This window comes from Puma concolor, chromosome B3 (assembly GCF_028749965.1).
Source record: "Puma concolor isolate L17-30 chromosome B3, mPumCon1.1.hap2, whole genome shotgun sequence".
NCBI lineage: Eukaryota > Metazoa > Chordata > Mammalia > Carnivora > Felidae > Puma > Puma concolor.
Genome location: NC_141672.1, coordinates 23808340 through 23820610, shown reverse-complemented (window position 1 = coordinate 23820610; position 12271 = coordinate 23808340).

Genomic DNA, 12271 nt, shown 5'->3' with positions numbered 1-12271 from the left:
ACATTATGTCATTTACCTGCTTAAAATTCCCAGTAGCTTCCCTTGTACCTAGAATAATCCAAACCTTACATGTAATGTTCATTCCTGCCATAGGAACCATTGCACAAGCTCTTCCCTCTGCTTTAGATACTTGCTTTTCCCTCTCCCAACACTTTAGACCTAACCGGCTCATTCTTATCATTTGGTTCTCAACCCAAATGTGACCTCCTCAGAGAGATCTTTTCTATTTTATTTAAAGAGGCACACTCTTGCAAATCAAAACCATAATAAGATATCATCTCATACTTGTCAGAATGATGAAATCAAAAACACAAGAAACCGGTGTTGGCAAGGATGTGGAGAAAAAGGAACCTTTGTACACTGTTGATGGGAATACAAACTAGCATAGCCATGGTGGAAAGTAGCACGGAATTTCCTCAAAAATTAAAAAAGAAATACCATATGGTCCAGTTATTCCACTACTGAGTATTTACCCAACAAATATGAAAACACTAATTCAAAAAGATAATATGCCCTATGTTTACTGTGACATTATTTACAATAGCCAAATTATGGAAGCAGGCCTAAGTGCCCATCAACAGATGAATGGATAAAGATACGGTGTATATATATACAATGGAATATTACTCAGCCATAAAAAAGAATGAAATCTTGCCATTTGTAACAACATGGATGGACTAGACAGTATAATCCTAAATGAAATAAGTCAGAAAAATACCATATGATTTCACTCATATGTAAACAAAGAAACAAAGAAAAAATAAAGACAAACCAAAAAACAGACTCCTAACCACAGAGTACAAACTAATGTTTACCAGAGGGGAGGTGGGTAAGGATATGCATGAAATAGGTGAAGGAATTAAAAGTACACTTACCATGATGAGCACTGAGTAATGTATAGAATTCTTTAATCACTACATTGTACACCTGAAAAATTAATATAACACAATATGTTAACTGTACTGGAATTAGATTTTTTAAATTATCAAAACATTAAAAAGAAAAGAAGTATACTCCAACTCTGGTCATTCTTAGGCTTCTTTTATTTTTGTTTTTGTTTCCATTTATTGGCTGTCTCCCTCACTGCATGTGGGCACGTAGCTTGATCGTCATATTCACTATGATAGCCCCACACCTTGGAATAGTGCTGGCTGTTATATGATAGGCACTCAGATGGCATTGTTGAAACATAGCAACTCAAGCACTTTCAATGAAAATTTGAAATATATATACAATAACTATAACAATATGTCGTAAGTTAACCTCTCTATATCTGGTAATTGCATCAGTTAATACCATTTGGTGGAGTAGAACAGTAAGCTTAAGATTAATCACCAGTTGCTCTCCATAAATCTCTACATAGTACTATAGAACCAGTATCCCAAAGGAAGGAAATCTGGACAAAAATTATATATGTCCATTACATAGCCCTTTGAACAAAATATCCCCAGTGTGCCTGCTACATTAGTCAATCACTCCTTACTTTTAGCAACATGGTGAGAAATAGAGGAGTCTAGACAGAAGAAAAAAATACTGATAAAATTTTTGGTCATATCTAAGTTTCTAGAAATAATAAGCAGTAGATTTGATCAATGCAGAACCTTAATTTGGGGGGGATATATGAATCAATACTAATTCATCAACTTTACTATTTTTTTGTTATTTCCAACATTCTGTGTTACATCATCTTAAAGTGATGCTATGACACACATAGGTAATGGATATGCATAAATAATGTTTTGATTTAGTTTCACATTGAACTTTTGAGTAATCAACCTTAAAAATAATAATCAGAAAAACAATTCTCATGATGCAGAATTTTAATTTTTAAATTTTCCATTTTTTAACCTAATGTTGATTTCTTCAAATTCAATCTTAAACTGTTATGCATCATAAATGAGACAGGACACATATTCAACCTCAAATCTCTTTTAACAACTAGATTATATCTGCATGTTTATGTGTGTACATCGATATAAATGTAGACCATTCTCATGGATCCTTGAAAGAGTTCCAAAAACCTATGAAAGTATTCTTATTTCTGAAGCTCCCAAATAGTATTAAGGCTCTTTTAGTTACAAGCAACAGAAACCCAAGTAAAACTAGATTAAGTTCATACTTAAGGAAACATATTGGTGCACGTTACCGGCAAGTAAATCAAAGTACTTCAAGAATCAGGGAAAGTGCTCCTGAAACAAGAGTCTTCAGTTCTGGAAATGGAACCTGAGATCACAGTTGTCAGGTCTTTCTTACTTTTCATCCATCTCATCTCTGTCTCACTTTGTTTCTTTTTATATGTTGATTGAGTTATTTCCTACTATAGAGAAGATTTCTCCATGTGCCTCTGAATGTAACACTCATCAGCTTAAACTTAGCACAGAAAATGAAATATTTTCTTTTTCCCAATGTCCTTGTATCCATCCCAGGGAAAGATTCCAATTGCTCCTGCTTTAATTAAATGCTGACTGTTGTGACCAAGGTTGGCAGAGTCCATTAGCAAGAAGCAAGAAAAAAATAATACTATGACAGGACATTTCAAAGGCTAAGAATCAAACTTTCTTTCCTGTTATCATTTATTGAGTATGTCCTTAGTATTAGGCATTAGACTATGTATTGTCAACATGATAAAATGCACAATTCCTAGCACATTAATTTACACACTTGCTTAATACTATTTTTGCATTGAGCTAGGAACTCCAAATAACAAAGATTTAAATAGCTATTTTTTTCCCTCAGTAGATTCATAATATAGTTTGAGAATCAGGCCATGGACATTAAAAGAATCATAGGTAACGACTTATAAATACCAAATGAGATATGCAGCTGATTAATGCCATTGAACTTTTCAAGGGGGTCAACATTATTGGAACTAAAATAACCTGGAAAAAGTTCATAGAAGAAATAAGAGCCTGCGCTACTGACATATCAAAAAACAGCACCTCAATAAGCAGAGTCACCATCTTTTCTGAAGCTAATATTTCCATGCTGTTTAAATGTGCCAGCTATGACTGATATCCATGCAGGAAGCCAGAATTCTACAGCCCTTGTTCAGCATCTCCCTCCAGAAATTCAGAGTGGACATTGAGCCCCCAATTCACGTACTGTTTTTCTGGCTTTAGAGTCCTGGGTAGTAAGAGATGTACATAAAGACAAATAACCACATAAAGATCTGAGTATCTGCTTCATAATGGGCTAAGCCAGGGCTCTTTCATCACTGCTAAGCTGAAACAGGACAGAGTTTTGGTTTGTTTTTAATTTTTAATTTGTTTATAATTTCCTAGGATGGCTGTAATGAATTACTATGAAATTCAAGATTCAAGAAAAGTTATAAATTTATTCTTTCACAATTCTGAAAAACAGAATCCAAAATCAAGGTGTTGAGAGGACCATGCTTTCTTGGAGGTTTCTAGGTGAGAATCTGCACTTGCCTCTTTCAGCTTCTGGTGGCAGCAGGCGTTCCATGGCTTATGGAAACATAACTCCAATTTCTGTTTCCATGTTTCCATGGCCTTCTGATCTGTGTTTCTGTCTCAAATCTCCCTTTGCCTTATAAGGGCCCTGTCATTGGATTTAAGACCCACCCTAAATCCAGGATGACTCCATCTCAAAATCCTTGACTTAGTAACAACTTCAAAGAGCCCTTTTCTAAAATAGAGTCCAATTTATATGTTCTTGAGATTGGGACTTGGATATATATTTTTTGGCCACTATTCAATCCACTACACCCTGTATTGAGAATAGTTGGCCCCATTCGATTTACCTACCCAGCTACATACAAGAAGCCAGAGAATGGCAGGTCCCACTTCAACCTGAGTGGGCTTAATTTCAGAATAAAAGGAGAAAAACAGAGGACGGGAGGCCATGGGTCTGAGCACCTTTCCAGTCCAAGAGATCAAGACAGCAAGGCACTTCTATTCCTGAGTAGTACCCTCCCTTGAGAAATAAGTCTCTCTGGAAGTAGAGTTTTCACCCTTCAGATTCATGACTCCTTGTCTTTAAGGGACAATCAGAAACATATAGAAAGTGAGACTGGATGTTCATTCCAAACCATTTCTTACCTTCTGAGGAGGAAAGAGTCAATCCTCTACTCTATGGAAATTTATGAAAGGAGAATATGGGTTTTGAACTGACACCTCCTATTCTGGCCTTAAAAAGAAAAGCATTAACATGAAAAGCTAATAATACAAGTCATCTAGAATGTTTGGAAAACTAGACCCAGGCTGAAACATAGATATATTTGTTTATTCATTTAGTCATTTATTCAGCAATGTGGGCTAATCACCATTTATGTTCTGCAAATACAGTGGCGGTAGTCCCTGTCCAAATGGAGGGTAGAGTATAACTAGTGGAACAACATATTATAATGGCATCTTTCATTGTCTAAGTGTTGATATATGGGAGCATAGACCTGGGAGCATATCACTTAGCTGTGAAGGGGTTAGAGGTAGTAGTGGCATTAAGGTTTATATTCAAAAAGAAAGTATCTGGGTAAAGGGAAGCAAGGTGGGGCAGGTGAGAGAGAACCTGGAACTGCAGCAGCTGGTGAGATAAACAGACATTAGAACAAAAGGACCTTGTAAACATGGTAAGGTGTTTGGACTTGTCCTGTAAGCTTTAAAGAGTCACTAAAGAGCCAGTGACCTAATTAGATTTGCATATTGAAATGCTCATTCTGACTACAGCATGAAGAATTGATTAGGGAATACCAGAGGTTCAGGGGCCAATTAAGAGCTCTTGTGATAAAATATGGGTGTTTATTGGCATGTTAGATGCCAAAATAAATCAAATCCTCTGTGAACCTCCTATTTATTTATCTCTATCTCAAACTCTCCAGTATGCGGGCCACAATGGCCAGTTCAACATAGAAGTTACAGTGCTGCTTAAACTCCATAGAGAGACATGTTGGGGCTTAAAATTGGAAAACATTTTAAAGAAAGAAATCATTGGCCTTTGTAAAGTAAAAGTTAGCTTCAGGCAAAGTTGGATCTGGGGATTCAAACACTGTCATCAAGAATAGGTCCTTCTCCTTTCATTTCTTAGTTCTTCCCTCCCTGGTGTTGACATGACCTTTGGTTAGGTCTTCTCCAAGGGGTAGTCCCTTACATTAATCCAAGGGATGCATATTCCTAGTTTTATGATCAGCAGAAAGAGCACATGTTTTCTTCAAAGAGCTGTGACAGAAATCATTAGTACAAATTAGGTCATATGCCCAACTCTGAACTAACTAGTATGACAAGAAAATAGAATATATTCATAAAGTTGGTTCTGGTTAAGGTGCTCATTCCTAGAGGGGGGATCCATCTTATATCATACAGACTAAGAGTGAGAAACAGGTAATTTTCAAAAGTAAATTCTAAGTGTTATCAGAAGTAAAAGATATGGGTTCTGGACTAGCAAAATCAAAAGATGTCCAATATATATTCTCATTCTCTCAACCCACCACACACGGATTTACATAATCAATATAAAAGAAATCAATGTTTTTCTTTTAATACTTTCAGATTGTGGAAAAGAATCCTGGACTTTGGGAAAGAAAGATCGCAAAGGCTTGGGCTCTTTTCTAAGAAAAATCCAACCTCTCAACTAAACCAGTTTATGGCATTATTTGTTGCATGGCAGCCAAGTGGCCTGCATTCTAGGGCAGAGAAGACTGCCAGCTGGATATTCCATGCCCCATCGTAAGTAATGTGTTAAAGAAAAGAGATAGTATCTTGAGTGAAGCCAGCTTGGAATCAGGAGGTGAGACCGAGTTGGAATAGTACAAACCCTAGGGCTGTTTTTTTCACTGGACAATTCTTGCACTCCACATAGCACAACATTCCATTCAAATCCCAGCTCCAGAAAGTGCAACTTACTCATTAAAAGTATCTGTAGGGGACACATAAATTATCTTGGCCTAATCAATGTCTCAGAGACAAGGAGTCTGGAGCCTGGCCAAAGATGAAAAAAGGTCCTTTTGGCTGCAGACCTCACCTGGGAATCCAAAAGCAGCAGTGAGTACAGTAGATTCTTGGTGGCTAACGCCATTGAGTAGAATTACACAAGATTCCAATGTATCTTCCTTCTGGCTACTCCTCTCTGATCAAAGAATCATGAAGTTACATTGGAAAGGATGTTTTCTTTAGGATATTCTTTCATGGGAATTTTGGACAATGAACTAGAACTTGGCATCTTGGGGTTTTTGTTGTTGTTTTATTGTTGTCTTCTGTAATAGACACATATCTTTTCTGCCTGCTTGAAGTCCATTTCTCTTTTTGTAATAATACTCCCATCTCAGTTGTTCAGGTGATGTTCCAGGGGTGAATATGTGGCCTACCCCAGAAAAGCACTTGGGGCACGGTGATTGGTTCACTGATGAATATGTGACCTAATTAATGTCAATGAGAGTCTAACCTGGGAAGATCTACTTGGGCACCCTTTAGAAATAAGCAATTTTATCTACTTCTATATAGGCCTAGCATCATTTTAGAACTGAGTATAATGGTTTTATTTCAATTATTTACTCTCACTCAACAAATCACCCTCTAAAACTTAGTGGCTTAACAAAGGAATCCTTTTATTTTCTCATGATTCTCTGAGTCAGGAGTTCTGTCAGGCACAGTGGGAATGGCTTATCTCTGCTTACTAATGTCTGGAGCTCTCATCTGGAGGGCTTAACTATGAGAGATGGCTTAACAGGGGCCTTGTGTTTGGAACCATGCTTCCAGCTCCAGCCCAGTATTCTCAGTTCACCTGCAAGTGATCTCTGTATGTGGCTACCTTGGGCTTCCTCAAAGCATGGTATGCTTGAGGTGGTAAAATTTCTTTCATGACAAACGGGTCACCAAAGGGAATATTCCAATAGAACAAGACATGGTACATTCAACATTGATATAAGCATTTATTAATGCTCTGAATCATGTTTTCTGATATTCTTCTGATCAAAATAAGTCACACAGTGAAGCCCAGGGGGGGGATAAAGCAAGAGCTTGCACACTGGAAAATGAGATTCAATTGTGAAGAGGGGTACTAATATATCAAATCTACTATAGGGTTGGACACTGAGTTTCTCACAAAGATGATACGCCTTCTTCAAGCTCCTTCTTAGAGACTATAGGTAAGTGGTAATTACTAGATCAGGAAAGAAAAAGCATAGCAGCCACCAAAACTTTGCTACAGCTAAAAGATTGCTTGTAGATACAAAGAAAGCACTCCCTTGGACCCTTTGAGAAATAACTAGACGATATTATGAAGGGTACTAATTTCTTACTTGAGTCTGATGACATTGTAATTTGGGTGTAAATGGTAATATAACTTTCGTTTCTGGTTAAGTTCTGGCATGGTCTGGACTTAGGAATTACAGAGAATAATGAGAACAGAAATAATAATAAATACGTGGTATTTTAAAACCCACACTATTTCCTTAGCTTTCATCCAGTTTCTCCACACAACGTTTGAATCATATACAAACAGTGTTTCTTATAATATTTTAGAGCAAACTAACCAAATAGAATATAGTCTCCTTCATAGGAGAGTATAAAATTTAACCTGTGATTTAAAAAATTCTAATAACCTCCACCATAGGGACTGAGTTATACTAAAGTTTATCAAAGAAAATATCCTCTATGTCTTTTTCATAAGTCCAATGTTGGTTATCAGGATTCTCCAGAGACACAGAACCAATAAGAGATATATACACATAAAAAGATTTATTATGAGGGGTTGGCTTACACAGTTATAGAGTCTGAGAAGTCCTACACACTGCCATCTGCATGGTGGAGGTGTGGGAAAGCCGGTGTAGTTCCAGTCAAAACCTGAAGGCCTGAGAACCAGGGGAACCAATGGTGTAAAGTTCCAGTTCAAGTCTGAAGGCTCAGGAACCAAGAGCATAATGTTTGAGGGCAGGAGAATATGAATGTCTGGGTTCAAGCAGAGAGAATAAATTCACTTTCCCCTGCCTTTTTGTTCTATGTTCTATAATCTTTTTGTTCTATGTTCTTTTTGTTCTATTAGACCTTCAATGGATTAGATAAAACCCACCTGCATTGGTGACAATGATCAGTTTACTCAGTCTACCTATTCAAATCCTAATCTCTTTCAGAAACACACCCAGACACAGACACACTCAGACACACCCGTAAACACTCACAGACACACCCAGAAATAATATTTTACCAGCTGTTTTGGCATTCCTTAGCCCCATCAAGTTGACAAATAAAATTAACCATCTCATTAGTCAATGCTTCACAACCTAGATTTCTAAGAAAAAATACTTCTTAAAAACTTTGATTTAGGGGGCGCCTGGGTGGCGCAGTCGGTTAAGCGTCCGACTTCAGCCAGGTCACGATCTCGCGGTCTGGGAGTTCGAGCCCCGCGTCGGGCTCTGGGCTGATGGCTCAGAGCCTGGAGCCTGTTTCCGATTCTGTGTCTCCCTCTCTCTCTGCCCCTCCCCCATTCATGCTCTGTCTCTCTCTGTCCCAAAAATAAATAAACGTTGAAAAAAAAATTAAAAAAAAAAAACTTTGATTTAGAAGTTTATCATCTGTCCTTTGCCCTTAACTACTCTCACCAATAAGAGAAAACTCAAAATTAATCTCTTCTACCAGTTGCAGGTGACAATGGCCTATCTCTTTAAAAAAAAACAAAACTCATTAATTTAAAGCTCAGATGGGAAGGTAACCTGCACCTCACTTGATGATATTACCACACGTTTCAAAGACATCCCTCTGAGAAAAGTGGTCTGCTTGATACCAAAACCTCTCATCAGAGGGAAATGTCAAGAAGAAAGTGTGCCCATCTAAGCATGGGAGAAGAGAAGATTGGAATTTTCTGTAGAAGATAGGGTAACTAGTACTCTAGATTTGCTTTCTTATTCTTTGCACCTCGAAAACTCTCTTTTACAACTTAGTTGGGCCCAATATTAACCACTTGATTTATTCTAACTCAAGTTGAACCACAACAAAGAAGTACAAGACCACTCTAATAAAAGTGAATACAAAACTTTCTCCTATTATTATCAATCCTCTTTAGCAGAAAAAAAGGACTTTGATTTTAGTCAAGCAACAAATTTTTGCTGTACATCTAGTATCTACTAGGTGCTAGGATTACCAGTGTGAGTAAGACAAAATCCTTACTTAAAGATTTACACTTATGGGCTCAGGAGGTACAAGGAGTTAGGGGGGAAATGGTAAATACACATGCAAATAATCATATTTCATGTACTAATTGGTGCTGTAAAGAAGATAAAGTGATGATATTATAGCAAGCAACTAAGGAAAGGAAGATGAAATGAAACAAGATGAAAGCAAGTGCTTGGGTAAATGAAGGGGAAACTGCTTCAGCTAAAATGATGAGACTCCCCATTCTGAGATCAGAGAGTTGGTAAATAGCTAATCTGAGGTCACAGATAGGCAGACTGGGGCTACCATCTAAATCTTTTGGCTCTATGAGATTTATAGTGACTTTATAATTTATTATTGTTATCACTTTGTTAAATTAACATTTGTTAAGTGGAGCACAGGGTGCTAGGTGGTGAGTCGTTGTTCAACAACATACCTGAAGAGAAGCTGAAATAGATGAAATTTCCAACTGACAGTGTAAATCACCTGAAAATTTTCCCTGAAGAAACCTTTATCTCTTGTGGGTCCAAGGCTGAGATTTCTGAAGGCCAAACCCAAAGTCTCATCCTGCATGTGGTTGAATTATAATACAAGTTGAATCCCCAATCTTGCAAAGTACGTACTGTTAAAGTGAAGTTATTGATTGAGAAGGAATGACATCCTGAAAAGTGGAATGAAGATATATATGAAGATCCCAATGAAGCTGGGGATGTAAAGCCCCTAAATTCCGATGAGTCTTATTTGCCTATAGAAGAAGACTCTCCAACTTTGTCTGATGAAGTCAACTCTTTTGTTTGAAGATCTGTAATGGTCTCCCCTGGCCTTGCCAGACACTGTTGTTTCTAATTAGGATCCACTCCCACTATCCCGCATTGTTTCTAGATCTATATCTAAGTACCAGCAGGTCCCAAAGGTGAGGTAGGAAGTATCATCTATGAGAAAGGGTGCTTACACATCAAAATAACTACATGATGTTTCTAATTTATACAGACAGAAATCTGGGTAACGTGGGATAGATATTAAGAAGGTGGGATGACAGTGGAAGGAAAATAAAGTTAATTCAGGTCAAATGTATTGATATGGGCCAACTAGGCAGGAATTCTGGATTCAAAGTTTTAGATTGAGGAATTCTAGATTGAAATTTTAAGTTGGGGAATTAACTGCTTGGTTGGTTGAAAAATGGATCAAAAAGTTATCTTCTACTAAGTAAAAATGAAATCTGAGATCAGAGAGTTGGTAAATAGCTAATCTGAGGTCACAGATAGGCAGACTGGGGCTACCATCTAAGACTTTTGGCTCTATGAGATTTATGGTAGACTTTATAATTTATTACTGTTGCCACTTAGTTAAATTAACATTTGTTAAGCAGAGCACAGGGTGCTGGGTGGTGAGTCATGGTTCAACAGCATACCTCAAGAGAAGCTGAAATAGAGAAGTTTATCACTCATGGATCTTGGAGAAAGTACCAAGGATGCCACAAGATGCCACTTGGGGAGGTAAAGGGAGAGACAGGACATGGGGTACATGCCTTTAATAGGGTCTGTGTGTGGAGCACTTTGAGGTTCCCAGATTGGAACCAGACATCAATTCAAACCAAAAGAGCAGAGTTTGGGTCATCTCCAAGGGGGTCTTACTAAAGGATGGAGAAAAATAGAGGTGCTAGAAGGCAGGGGAGACTGTTGATCACAAGGTCTGTCAGGGAAGTCTACCAGGAACTCATATTGGCTTGTGACTCCACAGTTGCTATGGAGAACATCTGCTCACGTGAGAGGCTGATGTCAGTTTAAGGTCCCTGAGGGTTGCCTGGCCAAACAAAATGGTTGTCAAGCCAACAATACCGTGAAGTAGCTGAGCTAATTATCAATTGCCAGTTGAGCTAATTGGACAATTGTCCAAATGTGGATACTTCTGAGAGTACAAAGGAGATCTATTAATATTTACTTTGGAATAATAGGCATAGATAGGACCATCTTTGTTGAACCAAGACATGTAGTCATACTATCTTTAGTGAAACAAAATACTATGTTATTCTTTTTTTTAAAGTAAAAAATATTTATTTATTTTTGAGATAAAGAGAGAGAGAGAGAGAACAAGTTGGGGAGGGGCAGAGAGAGAGAGAGGGAGACATATATTCTGAAGCAGGCTCCAGGTTCTGAGCTGTAAGCACAGAGTCTGATGAGGGGCTCAAATCCATAAACCCATGAGATCATGACCTGAGCTGAAGTCAGACACTTAACCAACTGAGCCACGCAGGTCCCCCAATACTATGTTATTCTTTATAAAATAAGAAGGTGATAATAGCTTAAAGACAGTATTTATCTCTGGAGGTATTCAGATCTTTCACATATATTATTTAATTGATCTTCTTGAGGAGAAAAGAATTTCTCACAAATAAAAGACTTGTTCTAAAAAAAAGGCAAAATAATTCACAAAGATTTGAGGAAACACCCTTATTTTACAAACCCAGTATGAAAACTTTAAAGACTCTTTAAATTAAATACAAAGAATTTAAAGAAAATAAATATAAACAGAAAATCAGTAAATATTTACTAAGTACATAACAATTGCTGGGTTTTGGAAGACAAAGATGAATAGAAGGCCATTGCCCTGGAGAAGCTCTATTCAGCCAGCTAAAGAATACTGCCTAAAATCTTAAAACACTTGCTATGTGTCAAGAAGAAATAAAGACAATGGGTGGTTTCTGCCTTTTGCATCCTCTGTTGTATAACCCCAAAGTGGGAAGACTTTGGCTATTGATGGGTGTGACTGCTGATTGGCTGCTTGTGCTACTGCTCCCATAATGTCCACGAGTTCCTGCAAAAGTAATATAATTATTCCCATGACCTTCATCTTTACAGCAATGTTTTGAAGACAGAGGACATGCAGAGGTGAGCACTATTTTGAGAAAGCTCTCTATAGGCAAACCTTGAGGATAAAAACTTATCTGGGTCCCTCCAGCCTCCAGCTTTATTCTTTTCTTCTCTGCTGGAGAGAATAACCAGTAGGTACTTCTAGAATCCTTGTCTATTATGAAACCTTACCCTCAGGGACAAATTTGATATATATCCAATTGAATCAACTGGTTTCCTGTCCCTGGTTATTTTCATTAAAAAACATACTACTGATTGCTAAAGGAAGGCTTTTCCCTGGTTGGAGGAATTTCAGAAATCTTG